At 33.2% G+C, this 22,969-nt stretch overlaps 1 protein-coding gene across 3 annotated transcripts in view; it reads left to right on the plus strand.

Annotated features, from left to right (window-relative positions):
• The window catches only part of cadm2b (cell adhesion molecule 2b), a 227,814-nt gene that overhangs the window by 28,145 nt on the left and 176,700 nt on the right, over positions 1-22,969 (plus strand). Inside the window, exon 1 of one of the 3 annotated variants that reach the window (XM_061972406.1) lies at positions 21,093-21,130. The exons of the other annotated variants lie outside the window; for them this stretch is intronic. The gene's annotated coding sequence lies outside the window, so the exon portion shown is untranslated. Of the gene's footprint in view, positions 1-21,092; positions 21,131-22,969 lie in introns of those variants that run through there. 3 annotated transcript variants of the gene reach the window in all.

Genomic DNA, 22,969 nt, shown 5'->3' on the forward strand with positions numbered 1-22,969 from the left:
GGCTTAAAAAAAAGTACCGGTATTTTTCAAAGGCAGTATAGTACCTTTTACATTTTTTTAAATTGTACCTCACAACCATAAAATGTAGTAATATTCCAGGTTATGTGTTGATAATATTTTGTATTTTCTATAAATACGTCCATTTTCCCTCCACATTGTTTCTGCTTGTCAGTGTGTGTGTTGATTCACATGCGCCTTGCCTTAAAAAAAAGTACCAGTATTTTTCAAAGGCAGTATAGTACTTTTAAAAAAAAAATTATTTATTCGTACCATACAACCCTAAAATGTAGTAATATGTCAGGTTTTGTGTTATTAAAACTGTCTACTTGGGTTTAATAAAGTCTTTTTTTAAATTCTTGGTGATTTACTGGCCTACACTGTGGAGGGACGTTAGCCACTAGCTTGCTCTGTTTTAAAACACCGCTTGCAGGGTGGCGCTTTGGTGTTTATAGCTGCACTTTTGGTGTTAGTTTGTGAAAAAAAATATGTCCATTCTCCCTCGTCTGTTTCCACACTGTTTCTGCTTGTCAGTGTGTGTGTTGACTCACATGCGCTTCGCCTTAAAAAAAAGTACCGGTATTTTTCAAAGGCAGTATAGTACTTTTTTATTTATTTTTTTATTTAATCGTACCATACAACCCTAAAATGTAGTAATATGTCAGGTTTTGTGTTAATAAAACTGTCTACTTGGGTTTAATAATTAATAATTATTAATAATAATTAGTTTGGAAAAAAAACGTCCATTCTCCCTCGTCTGTCTCCACACTGTTTCGGCTTGTAAGGGATCTTTGTGTGTGTTGACTCACATGCGCCTCGCCTTAAAAAAAAAGTACCAGTATTTTTCAAAGGCAGTATAGTACCTTTAAAAAAAAAATGTAATCGTACCATACAACCCTAAAATGTAGTAATATTCCAGCTTTTGTCTTAAAGTCAGGTTCAAACACTGATGACATCTATTAAACAAGACAAGAAGCAAGGAATTAAACAGAGACAGAATTACATTTGGCTCAATTGAGGAGAAACGTCTGGGCTGTACTCTTGTACAGTCTCCCAACACGCTCTGATGAAAGATTGTACGCCTCCTCTTTTATTTGGACTTTCCCTGATTACATGGCAACAGCGGTTTCTAAGGGAGAGGGGTCGTAAACAGCCATCGCCTTTGATTACAAAACAGTTCAAAGAAAAGGTCGTAAAACAGTTGAAAAGGTCGCCTGGAGGGGAGTCTGGTCCTGCTTCCTCTCCGCTTTGTAGTTCTCGGGTCAAGACAAAATCTTTCTGTTGATTACAATACATCAAAGAACCAGAACATCTTCATGTTGCCCATCCTATACAGTGGAGTTTTACAAACCTTTTGCTTGGTAGGATCAAAGACATCTTTTGTCCTCTCGCTAGGAACTCATGGCAACACAAAGTTTTGTGATAACTTAGATACAATTATTCTGACAGTTAATAAACATTTTTATTTGTGTTCAACGGAGATTTGAACAAATTCTCGGCGATTTACTGGCCTACACCGTGGAAGGACGTTAGCCGCTAGCTAGCTCTGTTTTAAAGCACTGCTTACAGGTGTTTATAGCTTCACTTTTGGGGTTAGTTTGGGGGGAAAAAAATATGTCCATTCTCCCTCGTCTTTCTCCTCACTGTTTCGGCTTGTAAGAGCTCTGTGTGTGTGTTGACTCACATGCGTCCTGGCTCATATTAGCAGCATAAAAAAAGTATTTTTCTGCATTTTTCAAGGCAGTATAGTACATTAAAAAAATGATTAGTACTGCGGTACTTTATTATTATTATTATTATTTATTTATTTACTTTATTTATTTATATATTACATATATATATTTATTATACATATATATATATATATATATATATATATATATATATGTATATATAATATATATATATATATATATAATAAATATATATATGTAATATATATATATATATATATATATATTTATTTATTATATATATATATATTTATTTATATATATAATAAATATATATATATATTATATATATAATAAATATATATATATAATATACATATATATTACATATATTTATATTTATTATATATATATATATATATATATAATAAATATATATATATATATATATATATATATATTATATATAATAAATATATGTATATAATATATATATATATTACATATATTTATATTTATTATCTATATATATATGTATATATATATACATATATATATATGTCTTAATAAGGTTATCCAAAAAATAGTGCTCGATACCGTAGTAGAGCGCAATATATGTATGTGTGGGAAAAAAATCACAAGACTATTTCATCTCTACAGGCCTGTTTCATGAGGGGGGGTACCCTCAATCGTCAGGAGATTTTAATGGGAGCATTCGCATACCATGGTTTGTATAGGGCACAGAGTGGGTGGGTACAGGCTGGCCTAGTGTTACAATTTCGCTGCGCTTGTTGAGGGATAACAGGTCTGGACGGTAAATAATAAACAGTTTCTCTTTCAAGCATAGGTTGCATCTTTTATTACCACTATTGTAAGGTGTGCTGGATGTAAGAATCTGCCATGTTATTGAATATTCAACATTATTGTCTTTGAGGTCCCAAATGTGTTTGCTGAGTTCTGTGGTATTTCGCAGGTTTTTTTCCTGAAAGAAGCCTTGTGATTGTTCCATCTGGTTTTGAATTCTCCCTCGGTTAATCCTACATATGTGTCGGATGTGTTAATGTCCTTGCGTGTTACCTTAGATTGGTCATCAATCTAAGGTAACACGCAAGGACATTAGATTGGTCATCAATCTAAGGTAACACGCAAGGACATTAACACATCCGACACATATGTAGGATTAACCGAGGGAGAATTCAAAACCAGATGGAACAATCACAAGGCTTCTTTCAGGAACAAAAACCTGCGAAATACCACAGAACTCAGCAAACACATTTGGGACCTCAAAGACAATAATGTTGAATATTCAATAACATGGCAGATTCTTACATCCAGCACACCTTACAATAGTGGTAATAAAAGATGCAACCTATGCTTGAAAGAGAAACTGTTTATTATTTACCGTCCAGACCTGTCATCCCTCAACAAGCGCAGCGAAATTGTAACAACATGCCGGCATAGACGGAAACACCTCCTAGGTAACACATGAGCCAATCACCACGCCCCTAGGCCAGCCTGTACCCACCCACTCTGTGCCCTATATAAACCATGGTATGCGAATGCTCCCATTAAAATCTCCTGACGATTGAGGGTATTCCCCCTCATGAAACAGGCCTGTAGAGATGAAATAGTCTTGTGATTTTTTTCCCACACATACATATACATATATATATATATATTTATTATATATATATATATATATATATATATATATATATATATATATATATATATATATATATATATATATATATATATATATATATATATATATATATATATATATTTAAAAAAAAAAAAAAAAAAAAAAAAAAAATATATATATATATATATATATATATATATATATATATATATATATATATATAAAATAAATAATAAATACATAATTTGTTTTTGGGTTCCCATTTATGCACATCCTGTATTATTTAATGACCAAAACATACACAAAGGTTACTCCATACAAAATCGTGACAGTTTGACCCTGGAACAGACTGTTGTTTACAACAGGAAAAGGCTTACAACCTTTTTTGTGTGTGTGTTTTTGTGTATTTGGGGTCTCAGTATTTCCCTGAAACAACACAACAACCTTGAACTGTCATGATCCGTGGTCCGGATCATGTTTTCGTTATGTTCTGTTAGTTTAACTCCAATAGTTCCTGTTTTTGTGCAATCTTGTTTGTTTTGGTTGCCATGGTTGCGTACGATTTTCACTTGCCGCTGGTGTTCGGGACGCTCACCTGGCTCTAATCAAGAGACACTATTTAAGCCTGCTTTTGCCAGTCAGTCGGCCTGGCGTCATTGTCCGGTTCATGTCTGAGTCCAAGTTTATGCCAAGTGTTGGCTTCATGCCTTGTATACGTACGTTATAGTTTATGCTAAGTGTTAGTTTAGCTCCAAGTGCCATCAGCGCGTTGTGCCTTCGCCTTGTTTTCCGTTTTTTTGTAGTACTTTGAGTTTTGAGAAGATTAATAAATATGTTCCTACCTGCAAGCCGGAATAGTCCGTTTGCATCCCGGGAGAACAAACCTCGCAGTAAGCTGCAAAAACCCCGGCGTGACATGAACAAGCCGATAGAGTACATGCTAAGAAGTGTGTCGCTATGCTAGTGTCCGTTAATTAAAGGTTAAACAGGCCTCATTAGCATGGCAGTCGCTGTGCCATGTTCTGGTGTACCTAATGAAGTGGGCGGTGAGTACATATTTCATGGACTATCAAAGCCATCCTTCATTAATCTTCCTGTTGCAATCACACACTGATCTAAACTCATTGGCACGCGCCCTCGTTTTAACGTTTGAGGGAGAGTCAATGGCGAGGCGGCCGGAACGTTCGCCTGCTGGCGGTCTGAGCGCGCTTATCAAAGACAAACGTTATAAACATGCATAATTAGCATGATTAGTTATGGATTAGCTTTAATAATTGACCTTTTGTGGCTCAGACTCTTCAACAGGAGCTGTTTGATGAATAAAATACAAATACTGAACACTTATATTCTAATAATAAGCATTGCAGTTATTGTATTTACCTGCAAAGTCAGTCATCCTAAAGTGGATTAAATACAACAAATGTTAGTGTATTACATACAGTATGTACACAACACATATTATTACTCTATGTACACAACAAATATTGTTACAGTTGACTAAATACTGTATGTACACAATAGCATTATTATGTTAATATTAACTAAATACTCTAAGTTACACATCCTTTTATAACTACTAAAACAACATATTGTTATAATTTATTAACAATGTACAAAATAAATTGTTATTTACAATGTACAAAATAATGTTAGAATCTAATAATTATGTACACAATAATGTTATAATTGATTAACTACGTACACAATAATGTTATAATTGATCAACTATACACACAGTAAATGTTATAATTTACAACTATGTACACAACAATGTTATAATGTATTAACTATATACACAATCATGTTATAATTGATGAACTATATACACAATAATGTTATAATTTATTAACTATGTACAAAAGTATGTTATAATTTAATAACTATGTACACAATAATGTTATAATTTAATAAACCAAGTACACAATTATGTTATAATTTATTAACTATGTACACAATAATGTTATAATTTATTAACTAAGTACACAATGTTATACTTTGTTAACTATGTACACAATAACGCTATAATTTATTAACTTTATACGTAACATAAGTATGTTATAATTTATTAACTATGTACACAATATTGTTATAATTTATTAACTTTATACACAATAATGTTATAATTTATTAACTATGTACACAATAATGTTATAATGTATTAACTATGTACACAATAATGTTATAATTTATTAACTAAGTACACAATAATTTTATAATTTATTAACTATGTACACAATAATGTTATAATTTATTAAATATGTACACAATAAATAACGTTATAATTTATTAACTATGTACACAATAATGCTATAATTCATTAACTATGTACACACCAATGTTATGTTTTAACTATATACACAATGATGTTATAATTTATCAATTATGTACACAATAATGTTATAATTTATTAACTAAGTACACAATGTTTTACTTTGTTAACTATGTACACAATAATGTTATAATTTATTAACTTTATACGTAACATAAGTATGTTATAATTTATTAACTATGTACACAATATTGTTATAATTTATTAACTTTATACACAATAATGTTATAATTTATTAACTATGTACACAATAATGTTATAATGTATTAACTATGTACACAATAATGTTATAATTTATTAACTAAGTACACAATAATGTTATAATTTATTAACTATGTACACAATAATGTTATAATTTATTAACTATGTACACAATAATGTTATAATATATTAACTAAGTACACAATAATTTTATAATTTATTAACTATGTACACAATAATGTTATAATTCATTAACTATGTACACAATAAATGCTATAATGTATAATCTATTAATTATATACACAATCATGTTGTAATTTATTAACTATACACACAATAATGTTATAATTGATCAATTATGCACACCATAATGTTATAATTTATTAACTATACACACAATAATGTTATAATTGATCAATTATGCACACCATAATGTTATAATTTATTAACTAAGTACACAATAATGTTATAATTTATTAACTATATACACAATAATATTATAATTTATTGACTGCATACACAATAATGTTATAATTTATTAACTATGTACACAATAATGTTATAATTTATTAACTAAATACACAATAATGTTATAATTTATGAACTAAGTACACAATAATGTTATAATTTATTAACTATGTACACAATAATGTTATAATGGTTTAACTATACACACAATAATGTGATAATTTATCAGTTATGTACATAATAATGTTATAATTTATTAACTAAGTACACAATGTTATACTTTGTTAACTATGTACACAATAATGTTATAATTTATTAACTCTATACGTGACATAATAATGTTATAATTTATTAACTATGTACACAATAATGTTATAATTTATTAACTTTATACACAATGTTATAATGTATTAACTATGTATACAATAATGTTATAATGTATTAACTATGTACACAATAATGCTATAATTTATTAACTAAGTACACAATAATGTTATAATTTATTAACTATGCACACAATAATGTTATAATTTATTAAATATGTACACAATAAATAACGTTATAATTTATTAATTATGTACACAATAATGTTATAATTCATTAACTATGTACACAATAAATGTTATTATGTATAATCTATTAATTATAAACACAATAATGTTGTAATTTATTAACTATACACACCTTAATGTTATAATTTATTAACTTTGTACACAATAATGTTATAATTTATTAACTAAGTACACAATAATGCTATAATTTATTTACTATGTATACAATAATATTATAATTTATTGACTGCGTACACAATAATGTTATAATTTATTAACTATGTACACAATAATGTTATAGTTGATCAATTATGTACACAATAATGTTATAATTTATTAATTATGTACACAATAATGTTATAATTAATTAAATATGTACACAATAATGTTATAATTTATTAACTATGTACACAATAATGTTATAATTTATTAACTATGTACACAATAATGTTATAATTTATTAACTATGTACACAATAATGTTATAATGTATTAACTTTATACACAATAATGTTTTAAAGTATTAACTATGTTCACAATAAATAAGGTTACAGTTGACTAAATACTGTATGTACACAACTAATGTTATCTACTATGTACACAACTACCGTAATGTTACAATTTATTACACATTTTTTGCTTTGATTTTAGCTTATTTTTGTATCTTTCTTATGACTGTCGTCTAATTATTATTATATTTTGGAGCCAACAAGTTCGGACACGCCTTGTTGGCCATTTTTTCTGTTCCAAATGGCAACAAATCTGCAATTAATATTAAAATGCAACAACATAATCCATATTAAAAGTCGATCGCCTTCGACGTGGCGCCTTCAAATGTCAGCTTTTCCATAACTTGTATTTATTCCGCTTTGCAAACTTCTTCTTTTGCATCGTCTCTGACATTCAAGAAGTTGAATGCCAAGAATATCACAGACTGCATTCACATTTAGTTATTTTTCTTCCTGTTGGAAACAAATGGTCTTTAATTGTGGACTCAGATCAGACAAATTGGCGAGTAAGAAGCAATAATTCTTCCTTTTTGGGCTGATTTCTGTCAAAAGTATTGATTTTTACAACTTTGCTCTTTTTGTAAGAAGTCATTTTTATGTTTTTTAACATTGTAAGACAACTGTAACGACACGTTGGCACGTTGTGTAAATGGTAAATAAAAACAGAATACAATGATTTGCAAATCCTTTTCAACTTATATTCAATTGAATAGACTGCAAAGACAACTTATTTCATGTTCACACTGAGAAACTTCTTTTTTTTTTTTGCAAAGAATTTAATGGCAGCAACACATTGCAAAAAAGTTGTCACAGGGGCATGTTCACCACTGTGTTACATGGCCTTTCCTTTTAACAACACTCAGTAAACGTTTGGGAACTGAAGAGACACATTTCTTAAGCTTCTCAGGTGGAATTCTTTCCCATTCTTGCTTGATGTACAGCTTAAGTTGTTCAACAGTCCGGGGGTCTCCGTTGTGCTATTTTAGGCTTCATAACGCGCCACACATGTTCAATGGGAGACAGGTCTGGACTACAGGCAAGCCAGTCTAGTACCAGCACTCTTTTACTATGAAGCCTCACTGTTGTAACACGTGGCTTGGCATTGTTTTGCTGAAATAAGCAGGGGCGTCCATGATAACGTTGCTTGGATGGCAACATATGTTGCTCCAAAACCTGTATGTACCTTTCAGCATTAATGGTGCCTTCACAGATGTGTAAGTTACCCATGTCTTGGGCAATAATACACCCCCATACCATCACACATGCTGGCTTTTCAACTTTGCGCCTAAAACAGTCTGGATAGTTCTTTTCCTCTTTGGTCCGGAGGACACGGCGTCCACAGTTTCCAAAAACAATTTGAAATGTGGACTCGTCAGACCACAGAACACTTTTCCGCTTTGCATCAGTCCATCTTAGATGAGCTCGGGCCCAGCGAAGCCGGCGGCGTTTCTGGGTGTTGTTGATAAATGGCTTTTGCTTTGCATAGTAGAGTTTTAACTTGCACTTACAGATGTAGCGACAAACTGTAGTTACTGACAGTGGTTTTCTGAAGTGTTCCTGAGCCCATGTGGTGATATCCTTTACACACTGATGTCGCTTTTTGATGCAGTACCGCCTGAGGGATCGAAGGCCACGGGCATTCAATGTTGGTTTTCTCCAGATTCTCAGAACTTTTTGATGATATACTGACCGTAGATGGTGAAATCCCTAAATTCCTTGCAATAGCTGGTTGAGAAATGTTGTTCTTAAAAGGTTGGATAATTTGCTCACGCATTTGTTGACAAAGTGGTGACCCTCGCCCCATCCTTGTTTGTGAATGACTGAGCATTTCATGGAATCTACTTTTATACCCAATCATGGCACCCACCTGGGGGGGGGGGGGGGATTTTGCCTATCATTCACAATCCTTATGTAAGACTAATGTTTTTCTTTTTTTGTGCAATCTGAATCGTAAATAAACACTAGCAAAAGTTAGGTAACAATGGCGACAAAGGGAGTCGCTCTATACCGCCTATAAAACCCTCTAATAAAACATTTGATATTCACGCTGTAAGTATATATGTATTGTAGTAACATTCATAGTAACATGTAATATATACATGATGTAAGTATATATGTAATGTAGTAACATCCATAATAACATGTAATACATACATGATGTAAGTATATATGTAATGTAGTAACATCCATAATAACATGTAATATATACATGATGTAAGTATATATGTCATGTAGTAATATTCATAATAGCATGTAACATACATGATGTAAGTATATATGTAATGTAGTAACATTCATAATAACATGTAATATATACATGATGTAAGTATACATGTAATGTAGTAACATTCATAATAACATGTAATATATACATGATGTAAGTACTAATGTAATGTAGTAACATTCATAATAACAAGTAATATATACATGATGTAAGTATATGTGTAATGTAGTAACATTCATAATAACATGTAATATATACATGATGTAAGTATATATGTAATGTAGTAACATTCTTAATAACATATAATATATACATGATGTAAGTATATATGTAATGTAGTAACATTCATAATAACATGTAATATATACATGATGTAAGTATACATGTCATGTAGTAACATTCATAATAACATGTAATATGTACATGATGTAAGTACTAATGTAATGTAGTAACATTCATAATAACATGTAATATATGCATGATATAAGTACTAACGTAATGTAGTAATATTCATAAGAACATGTAGTATATACATGATGTAAGTATATATGTAATGTAGTAACATCCATAATAACATGTAATATATACATGATGTAAGTATATATGTAATGTAGTAACATTCATAATAACATGTAATATATACATGATGTAAGTATATATGTAATGTAGTAACATTCATAATAACATGTAATATGTACATGATGTAAGTACTAATGTAATGTAGTAACATTCATAATAACATGTAACATATACATGATGTAAGTATATATGTAATGTAGTAACATTCATAATAACATGTCATATAAACATGATGTAAGTACTAATGTAATGTAGTAACATTCATAATAACATGTAATATATACATGATGTAAGTATATATGTAATGTAGTAACATTCATAATAACATGTAATATATACATGATGTAAGTATATATGTAATGTAGTAACATTCATAATAACATGTAATATATACATGATGTAAGTATATATGTAATGTAGTAACATTCATAATAACATGTAATATATACATGATGTAAGTATATATGTCATGTAGTAACATTCATAATAACATGTAATATATACATGATGTAAGTATATATGTCATGTAGTAACATTCATAATAACATGTAATATATACATAATGTAAGTATATATGTAATGTAGTAACATTCATAATAACATGTAATATATACATGATGTAAGTATATATGTAATGTAGTAACATTCATAATAACATGTAATATATACATGATGTAAGTATATATGTAATGTAGTAACATTCATAATAACATGTAATATATACATGATGTAAGTATATATGTCATGTAGTAACATTCATAATAACATGTAATATATACATGATGTAAGTATATATGTCATGTAGTAACATTCATAATAACATGTAATATATACATAATGTAAGTATATATGTCATGTAGTAACATTCATAATAACATGTAATATATACATGATGTAAGTATATATGTCATGTAGTAACATTCATAATAACATGTAATATATACATGATGTAAGTATATATGTCATGTAGTAACATTCATAATAACATGTAATATATACATGATATAAGTACTAACGTAATGTAGTAATATTCATAATAGCATGTAACATACATGATGTAAGTATATATGTAATGTAGTAACATTCATAATAACATGTAATATATACATGATGTAAGTACTAATGTAATGTAGTAACATTCATAATAACAAGTAATATATACATGATGTAAGTATATATGTAATGTAGTAACATTCATAATAACATGTAATATATACATGATGTAAGTATATATGTAGTGTAGTAACATTCATAATTACATGTAATATATACATGATGTAAGTATATATGTAATGTAGTAACATTCATAATAACATGTAATATATACATGATGTAAGTATATATGTAATGTAGTAACATTCATAATAACATGTAATATATACATGATGTAAGTATATATGTAATGTAGTAACATTCATAATAACATGTAATATATACATGATGTAAGTATATATGTAATGTAGTAACATTCATAATAACACGTCATATATACATGATGTAAGTATATATGTAATGTAGTAACATTCATAATAACATGTAATATATACATGATGTAAGTATATATGTAATGTAGTAACATTCATAATAACATGTCATATATACATGATGTAAGTATATATGTAATGTAGTAACATTCATAATAACATGTCATATATACATGATGTAAGTATATATGTAATGTAGTAACATTCATAATAACATGTCATATATACATGATGTAAGTATATATGTAATGTAGTAACATTCATAATAACATGTCATATAAACATGATGTAAGTACTAATGTAATGTAGTAACATTCATAATAACATGTAATTTATACATGATGTAAGTATATATGTAATGTAGTAACATTCATAATAACATGTAATATATACATGATGTAAGTATTAATGTAATGTAGTAACATTCATAATGGCAAATGGGTTATACTTGTATAGCGCTTTTCTACCTTCAAGGTACTCAAAGCGCTTTGACACTATTTCCACATTCACCCATTCACACACACATTCACACACTGATGGCGGGAACTGTCATCCAAGGCCCTTACCACGACCCATCAGGAGCAAGGATGAAGTGTCTTGCTCAAGGACACAACGGACGTGACGAGGTTGGTAGTAGGTGGGTATCGAACCAGGAACCCTCAGGTTGCTGGCACGGCCACTCTCCCAACCGCGTTTTGGACACCACTGCAGTAGTTGTTTATTTTGGACACATTTAAAAACAAAGCAAACAAAATAATAAAAAAGGAAATAATCTTAATAACATTACAGTAAAGCACCGCCTTACGAGCCGCAGGGTTCAAAGCATAAGGAACATTTTCCACTCTAGCGCTTATTTGAAGTGACACCCTGTTTTGCGGAGACAACTTTGCCGTCACTTAGCAGCGAAATACCGCGTTTGTCCCTGGCTGATGAAAGAAATGCCATCGACGTGATTGCTAACGGGAATTAGCAACTTTTCAAAAGGTTATTTGTGATTGGGTTTTTTTTTGGTTTTTTCTCCACTGGGTAGAAGTTCAGCTGCAGGAGACGTCTGGCGGCAGGCACGGGGTGTCAGAGCCGTAAGAGCAGATGGCAGACGCCGGGAGTAAACGTCGCCTGGAGGCGTCTGGGAATGGTTTGTGAGAGCAGGCGGGAGACGCTCCGGTTTCATCAGCCCTTGCACGCTGTTGCGTCGTCTCTCCTCGCGCGGGTCCACAATCCAATGTGATGCGAGAAAAATACACTTTTCCTCAACTTTGTCGGGGAGCAACATGTTGACTGCGTCCTGATTTTAGTGCTGTTGTACACTGCAAAAACTGAAATCTAAGTAAGATGAAATATGTCAAATAAGGGTGATATTTGCTTATTTTCTGTCTGATAAGATAATTCTTCTCACTAAGCAGATTTTATGTTAGAGTGTTTTTGTCATGTCTGTGTGATCATGTTTTTGTTTTGGTTATGTTCGTTTTGGGTTTTGGACTTTTTGTGCACTTTTGTTTTGTCACCATAGCAACCATTAGTTTTCACCTGTCACGTCACGCACCTGTTTCACGTTTTGAGTCACGCACCTGCTTTCACTAATCATGTCCATAGTATTTAAGTTCATTCTTTTCAGTTTGTCGTTCTGACGACCCCCGCATTTATGCTCCTGCACACTCTCCACACCCTTATGACCCTTGCTACTCTTTTTTCATGCCGGTTCCATGCCAAGTAAGTTTTTTTTGTTTATTAAGCCACAGTTAGTGTTTTGTTTAATTGTTCATAGTTTCTGCCAATGTGCAAGTTTTGTGTTTATAGTCTAGTTTTGTACCTCCGCCCCTGTGCGCGCCTTTTGTTTGATCCTTTCTTTGTAGTTATAGTGTTAAATAAGTCATGTATTTACCTTCACGCCATGACCAGTCCAATTCACTTGCACTTCGGGAGAACAAACCAAGCCATAGTCCAAGTCATGACAGTTTTACTTGTTTTAAGTGTTTTGGTCCTAAATGATCTCAGTAAGATATTACAGCTTGTTGCTGAGATTTGATGACCTATATTGAGTAAAACATGCTTGAAACCATTGACGTTGTTAGGCCTATTTAAGGGGGGCTCAAGCCCCCCTAAAATATTCTTAAGCCCCCCTAAATAATTTGGTGTTATATTTATTTATTTATTTTTTAATTTAATTTTTTTTACAAATATATGCCCGATATAGTGGCCCGAATATGAGTGGTTGATGGCGGGGCTCAGAGGGGAGGAGTATATTTACAGCTAGAATTCACCAAGTCAAGTATTTCATATATATATATATATATATATATATATATATATATATATATATATATATATATATATATATATATATATATATATATATATATATATATATATATATATATGTATGTATATATATATATGTATATATATATATATATATATATATATATATATAAGAAAAACTTGACTTTCGGTGAATTCTAGCTATATATATATTTATTTTATATATATATATATTATATATATATATATATATATATATATATATATATATATATATATATATATATATATATATATATATATATATATATATATATATGTATATATATATATATATATATATATATATATATATATATATATATATATATATATATATATATATATATATATATATATATATATATATAAAATAAATACTTGAATTTCAGTGTTCATTTATTTACACATATACACACACATAACACACAGGGGGCGTGGCTTCCAGCTCCGCCTGAATTTCGGGATATTTTCGGGAGAAAATGTATCCCGGGAGGTTTTCGGGAGAGGCGCTGAATTTCGGGAGTCTCCCGGAAAATCCGGGAGGGTTGGCAAGTATGTTCATATAGAAAATGCCCACATCACTCAAAATCCAGTCCGCATGTTCTCTGCGACCTTGCTTGCGGTCCTTGGACTTGTTCATTAGAAAATGCCCACATCACTCTTGTAGAATCTATATAAAGTAATATACATTAGCCTCATGTTAAAATAATGAAAAAAACATAATTAAATATATTTGTTTTATTGTATTGTCACATTAATAGCTGTTGTATTATTATAGGATGGCTTGTTAAACATTTCATAGGATTTTCAGAGGGAGGAAAAACCAAGACATTTAATATAAAATGTAAAATGAAGAAAAACAATGGTTAAAAGCCATCGTCCTGGGGAGCATTTAATTTTGTCCCGTGCCTGGGGATAGGTTGATTGGCAACACTAAATAGGCCCTAGTGTGTGAATGTGAGTGTGAATGTTGTCTGTCTATCTGTGTTGGTCCTGCAATGAGGTGGCGACTTGTCCAGGGTGTACCCCGCCTTCCGCCCGATTGTAGCTGAGATAGGCTCCAGCGCCCCCTGCGACCCCAAAAGGGAATAAGCGGTAGAAAATGGATGGATGGATGGGGCATTTTTTAAAATAATATTAATAACAATGAATAATTTCTAAGTCTTTGTTAGCCGTTTGTGAAGTTTTGTGCTCGTGCGCTACGTTCGCTCGCGTCCTGTGCATCTCCTGGGGGCTAAGCCCCCGCTGTCCTTAAAAGCTAGTGACGCCCCTGCTTGAAACTAGAATATCATCTGTTGCAAAGCTGTGTCATCAACACTAACAAGTATAAAACTACTTTTTTAAAATAACCATTTCTTATTTGAAGCATGAAAAAAAAAATCATGACTTTGACACAATTGTGTCTCATAATTAAAACAGATGACAGCCAAATGGACTTTGCTGTTTTATTTCCAATGAAACAATAGAAAATAGGTACTCATATAGTAGTACAGTTGGCACAGTACAGTAAACTGACAGTTAATATTTAAACATTCAACATGTGACATTTTCTAACAATTTTGAACAGAAATAATTCAGTTTATTTATTTATTTTAAATTTTATTTTATTTTATTTTATTTTTTAAAATTATTATTATTATTATTATTATTATTTTTATCGTGCTCTGTTTGTGTTGTGTTGTGTTTGCTCGGTTCTCTTGTTGTCTTTTGGCCTGCCCATTGTACAGCACTTTGGCTACCCCTGTGGTGGATTTTAAATGTGCTTTATAAATAAAAGTTGATTTGATTTGATTTGATTTGATGCACATTCAGATGAATTCTTCAAAATTACAATTAAAACAATTTTGGCCGGGGGCCGGGCTGTAAATATGCGCACTAATTGACTGAAAGAGCACGCACTTGGCGCGATGATGTCCTGTTATCGATGGAAAAATGCATTTTTAGACAATATGATTTGCCTGAGCGGCTAGGAGACCCCGAGAGTAACAAGCGCTTGCCTTGTTACTGTCATGTCTGTGTAATCATGTTTTGTTTTAGTCATGTTTTGTTTAGTTATTGGACTCTTTAGTTTCTGGCTTTTCACTCCCTTGTCTTGTTTCCATGATTACCCATTAGTTTCACCTGTTCCACGTTTGGACTCATTGTGCACTCTTGTTTGTCACCATAGCAACCCATTAATTTTCACCTGTCACGTCACGCACCTGTTTCACGTTTTGAGTCACGCACCTGATTTCGTTATTCATGTCTGTAGTTTTTAAGTTCATTGTTTTCAGTTTGTCTTGCTGGTGACATCCCACATTTATGCTCTGCACATTTCTGACACTTTTTTCATGTCCATCGTTCACGCTGCTCCTTTTGTCCATGCCAAGTAAGTTTTGTTTATTAATGCCACAGTTAGTGTTTTTTTGTTGTTCATAGTTTCTGCCTTTGTGCAAGTATTTGTTTTCATAGCCAAGTTGTTTCTCCGCCACTGTGCGCGCTTTTCGTTTGTACTTTTTCTGATAAGTTTAAATAAATATGTTCTCACATTCCCGTCTCGCCCGAGCCAACTTTCCGTTGCCTTCTAGAAAAACTAAACCCCAGGACCAAGTCATGACAGTTACCTTTCATTAAGAACAATAAATTAGTTTTTAGTATAAGTTTGCTGGTTTCAAGAAATGTAATGCCGAGCGCATATCATTATGTCAAGATAAGGGCACTAGCATTTACTTCATTTAAGAATATTTTTCAACATATTGAGCAAAAAGGTCTCTTTTTTTTTTTACCAAGAAAAGTGCACTTGTTATTAGTGAGAATATACTTATTTTAAGTTATTTTGGGGTTCATTGAAGTTAGCTTATTTTACTTGTTTTGGAAAGTCTTGACAAGCCAAATGTTCTTGTTCTATTGGCAGATAATTTTGCTTAGTTCAAATAAAATACCCCTCATTTTTGTATTTTTTTTTCTTGTTTTTGAACACTGACTTTTTGCAGTGTAACATGTGATCATGAGCGCCACACACGGTAAACATTACAGTAGTGCAGGGGTGTCCAAACTTTTTTAATTAGGGGCTCCATTGGGCTAAAGGAATTTGGCCGGGGGGGCCGAAAGCCAACTGCATGTAAAGTAACTATACATACGCACATATATATATATATATATGTATATATATATATAGCCTATATACATATGTGTACATATTCATATATATATATATATATTAGAGATGTCCGATAATGGTTTTTTTGCCGATATTCCGATATTGTCCAAGTCTTAATTACCGATTCCGATATCAACCGATACCGATATACACAGTCGTGGAATGAACACATTATTATGCCTAATTTTGTTGTGATGCCTCGCTGGATGCATTAAACAATGTAACAAGGTTTTCCAAAAATAAATCAACTCAAGTTATGGAAAAAAAATGCCAACATGGCACTGCCATATTTATTATTGAAGTCACAAAGTGCATTATTTTTTTTAACATGCCTTAAAACAGCAGCTTGGAATTTGGGACATGCTCTCCCTGAGAGAGCATGAGGAGGTTGAGGTGGGCGGTGTTGAAGTGGGGGCGGGGGGTAGGGGGTAGCGGGAGGTGTATATTGTAGCGTCCCGGAAGAGTTAGTGCTGCAAGGGGTTCTGGGTATTTGTTCTGTTGTGTTTATGTTGTGTTACGGTGCGGATGTTCTACCGAAATGTGTTTGTCATTCTTGTTTGGTGTGGGTTCACAGTATGGCGCATATTTGTAACAGTGTTAAAGTTGTTTATACGGCCACCCTCAGTGCGACCTGTATGGCTGTTGACCAAGTATGCATTGCACTCACTTCTGTGTGTGTGTGTGTGAAAAGCCGTAGATATTATGTGATTGGACCGGCACGCAAAGGCAGTGCCTTTAAGGTTTATTGGCGCTCTGTACTTCTCCCTACGTCTGTGTACACAGCGGTGTTTCAAAAAGTCATAAATTTTACTTTTTGAAACCGATACCGATAATTTCCGATATTACATTTTAAAGCATTTATCGGCCGATAATATCGGCAGTCCGATATTATCGGACATCTCTAATATATACTATACATACGCACATATATATAGCCTATATACATATGTGTACATATTCATATATATACATATATAAACACATATATGTACAGTATGTATGTATATATATATATATATATATATATATATATATATATATATATATATATATATATATATACATACAATAGTATTTGGCCACCTGCCTTAACTCACATATAAACTTGAAGTGCCATCCCATTCCTAACCCATAGGGTTCAATATGATGTCGGTCCACCTTTTGCAGCTATTACAGCTCCAACTCTTCTGGGAAGGCTGTCCACAAGGTTGCGGAGTGTGTTTGTAGACATTTTCCACCATTCTTCCAAAAGCGCATTGGTGAGGTCACACACTGATGTTGGTGGAGAAGGCCTGGCTCTCTGCCGATAGACAGTTTGAATCAAGTCTTTTATTGACATAAACCCCAGGGGGTGGCTTGCTTTCCAGCAATATATGTTTGACTTTCCAGTGCGGCGTGTCTCTCTCTGTGCGTGTCCGTGCGTCTGCTCACCAGCAACTCCAACTCCAATAACGTGTCTCGTTCCGGCTGCTGCTAATAAGGGCGACAGGTGACTAGATAACCAAACCCAGCTGGGTAATCCACTCACCTGCCGCTGGCTTCGAGGCCGATCCTTACACACCCAGCTCCGCGGCAGGCTCGCAGGCCACGCCCCCCTCCACACAACACAACGGCAAGCTGAACTGTCAACGTGCGCAGACACACAAAAGTCCCTTTGGTGCTCTCAAAAACGTTAACAACCATGCTGCTGTAGTAATAAAGAAAAAAACAAGTTAAAAAGTAAAATTATTTTTTACTTTGCTGTCCGCGAACGGCACATGACAAGAAAGGAGGGCAAGCAGAGAGCGGGTTCCCTCTCCGCTAAGTCTAAGTCCACAGCGATTCCCTTCCAGGCTGGTTTGTTGCCTTCTTTTGGACCCATATTGAGTAACAAAGTGGACAAATGTTGTCGAATGGCAAGAAAAGAAACACATGCTGAAGCACTGAGAAGTGGAGAGTACTGCGTAAACAGGACGCAACGTAGGGGGCCACGGCCCTAAGTACCGTTCAGCACAGGAAGTGATGTCGTCAAAATGGCAGCGCCTTAAGGCTTCCAGCCGGTCACAAAAATGAATGAATGAAACGTTCGCACACAGAGGCATATTTAGTGCGATCAAAAAGTTTGTAAACTGAAAATTACGCGAATAAAAGTGTTCGTAAATCGAGGTTCCACTGCACGTTTCTAACAAGTACCATTATCACTGGAGAACAAGGACAAATAAAGCAGAGCTAACTGTTGTTTTTTGTCACAAAATATTTTTGTCATGTCTGTGTGACCATGTTTTGTATTAGTCATGTTTTGTTTTGTTTAGTTATTGGACTCTTTAGTTTCTGGCTTTTCACTCCCTTGTCTTGTTTCCATGGTTACCCATTAGTTTCACCTGTTCCACGTTTGGACTCATTGTGCACTCTTGTTTGTCACAATAGCAACCCATTAGTTTTCACCTGTCACGTCACGCACCTGTTTTCACTAATCATGTCTGTAGTATTTAAGTTCATTGTTTTCAGTTTGTCTTTCTGGCGACATCCCACATTTATGCTCTTCATACCCGTCACAATCTGTTTACCTCTGCGCACTTCATGCCACGTCCAAGTAAGTTTTTGTTTATTAATGCCACAGTTAGTGTTTTGTTTCATTGTTCATAGTTTCTGCCTTTGTGCAAGTTTTGTGTTTATAGCCAAGTTTTGTACCTCCACTGTGAGCACCTTTTGTTTGTTTCTTTTTTTTGAGTGTTAAAATTAAATATGTCTTCACCTTCACGCCATGTCTGGTCCAAATCATTTGCACCACGGGAGAACAAACCACGCCATGGTCCAAGTCCTGACAATTTTTTTATTATTATATATATACATATTAGGTTTTTTTTTACAATATTGACTAATATAATATTTCGTGAACAATTTCAACATTTAATGTGTTTTTACAGGTGAGATAAACACTGTAATCATCCTGAAAATTTTAAGTATGAATATTGTTTTGAGCAATATTGCTACTGTAATACTTGGCATTGGATCCATACCCACTTTTTTTGAATATCACCCAAAACGTACGTAATGTATCAAACAGAAGAATAAGTGATTATTGTATTTGAACAGAAGTGTAGATAAAAGCATGTTACCTACTCAGTGGCCTAGTGGTTAGAGTGTCCGCCCTGAGATCGGTAGGTTGTGAGTTCAAATCCCGGCCGAGTCATACCAAAGACTATAAAAATGGGACCCATTACCTCCCTGCTTGGCACTCAGCATCAAGGGTTGGAATTGGGGGTTAAATCACCAAAAATGATTCCCGGGCGCGGCCACCGCTGCTGCCCACTGCTCCCCTCACCTCCCAGGGGGTGATCAAGGGTGATGGGTCAAATGCAGAGAATAATCTCGCCACACCTAGTGTGTGTGTGACAATCATTGGTACTTTAACTTTAACTTTAACTTTAAGAGAAAGTAAGCAGATATTAACAGCAAATCAACGAGTAGATTAATATTAAGCTTCAACAAACTAATACAACGGGAAATGATGTTAAACAGCTAAATTAGGAGATATTTAACTCATTTTGAAATAATTCTATTTTTAAATACAAAATAATATGGTGATTAGAGGTGGGTAGTAACGCGTTACATTTACTTAAGTATCTTTTAGAAAAAATGGTACTTGCCAAAGTAGTTGTAATGTAACAAACTGTTCTACTTTTACTTGAGCATTTTTGTGAAGAAGAAACGCTACTTTTGAGTTTCATCCCGATCGTTACATTTATTTACATCATAATTATTTACAATCTTGATCGATTATGACTTGCAAAAACGACTTCATTTTGTCAGCAGGCTTTCTTTAGTAGGCACTGTCACGTGACTTTGTTTCAGCCAATCCAACGTAAGCTTTCGTGACGTCAGACTCCATTGCGCCAATCAAACGGAGCCTGGCGGCGGGGAACCAATCAGAGCCACGACTGCTGAGACACAGCGTTTGGACGTTTCACCGGGAAAGAAGACTATTTTGTGAGGATGTCACGATAAAAACGGCAATAATGATGATGGCGGCGGCGGCAAAACTCCCGACGGTTAGTATTAACCTTTTAAATTAAAATGATCTCAGAAACGGAGTTTGATAACATCACTTTGATGAACTCACTACAGACTTACTGGTGCCAGCTCGCTAGCTTAAAGGCTAACACAAAAACAAGATATAACATATGTCTTTCCCTGTTAAGAAACAACATACCTCAATCTAAACTTTTATATAAACACATTACTGTGTGAGCAACTAAGCTATTCACTTGTTCACATTGAACCTACAAGCTGTGTTCTCTTTGCACGCAATTATGATGATAGCTCTTTCCTCTTTAGAGGTTTTTTGTATGGTGCGTTCAAGTACCGCTGAACAGTGTAGGACAAACACAACGCTCGTCAAAAGTGAAACATAATTGTGTGAACGCTCCAAAGCATTCACACATGTGGTTTTTCTTCTTCTTCAGATTTTGGCACTCTACCGTCCACATTTTTCATCTGATTTAAAACGTTCCAACTTCAAACTGTTCAGCCTCAGGGCTTTCCCTTGACAAATTCCAAAAATTCCCAGAATTCCAGGTTTTCTGGGACATTTTTCCCTTTCAAAATGATTTGGCCATTTTTCAAACTTCCACCATTTCCACATTTTTCAACCGATTCAAACCATTCCACCTTCAACACATTCCACCATCCTGGAAATTTAAACTACCTTTTTGCCAAGTTCAAAGAAATTCCAGGATTTTCCAGAATTCCTGTTTTTCCAAAGCCCTATTTCCACCCTTTTCTCTGGCGACTACTCCTTCCACATTTTTCAACGCATTTCAACCGTTCCACCGTCAAAACATTCCTCTTATTTAGGACAAAACACAAAAATGTTTTTTTTAACTGAAAAAATTCCCCGTTTTCCTGGAATTCCGTAATACCATTTCTCAATTCGTCATGTTACTACTTCAACATTTCTCGACCGATTTGAAAAATTCCAACACCGACCATTTTAACACATTCAAACCATTCAAGTTTTTTTTTTTTTTACCATTTTCAAAACTATTCCCGCTTTTCCCGAAACTCCCAAATTTTGGGGAAATTCCTATTGAAATCAATGGGACATTCTTCAAAGTTCCACAACTCCCACATTTTTCATCTGATTCAAACCGTTCCAACTTCAAACTGTTCAGCCTATTCAGGTATCGCGGGCTTTCCTTTGACAAATTCAAAAAATTCCCAGATTTCCCAGAATTCCATGTTTTCCGGGACATTTTTCCCTTTCAAAATGATTTGGCCGTTTTTCAAACTTCCACCATTTCCACATTTTTCAACCAATTCAAACCATTCCACCTTCAACACATTCCTGGAAATTTAAACTACCTTTTTGCCAAGTTCAAAAAAATTCCAGGATTTTCCAGAATTCCTGTTTTTCCAAAGCCCTATTTCCACCCTTTTCTCTGGCGACTACTCCTTCCACATTTTTCAACGCATTTCAACCGCTGCACCGTCAAAACATTCCTCTTATTTAGGACAAAACACAAAAATGTTTTTTTTAACTGAAAAAATTCCCCGTTTTCCTGGAATTCCGTAATACCATTTCTCAATTCGTCATGTTACTACTTCAACATTTCTCGACCGATTTGAAAAATTCCAACACCAACCATTTCAACACATTCAAACCATTCAAGTTTTTTTTTTACCATTTTCAAAACTATTCCCGCTTTTCCCGAAACTCCCAAATTTTGGGGAAATTCCCATTGAAATCAAAGGGACAGTCTTCAAAGTTCCACAACTCCCACATTTTTCATCTGATTCAAACCGTTCCAACTTCAAACTGTTCAGCCTATTCAGGTATCGCGGGCTTTCCTTTGACAAATTCAAAAAATTCCTAGATTTCCCAGAATTCC

Source organism: Nerophis lumbriciformis, linkage group LG17 (genome assembly GCF_033978685.3).
Source record: "Nerophis lumbriciformis linkage group LG17, RoL_Nlum_v2.1, whole genome shotgun sequence".
Lineage (NCBI taxonomy): Eukaryota > Metazoa > Chordata > Actinopteri > Syngnathiformes > Syngnathidae > Nerophis > Nerophis lumbriciformis.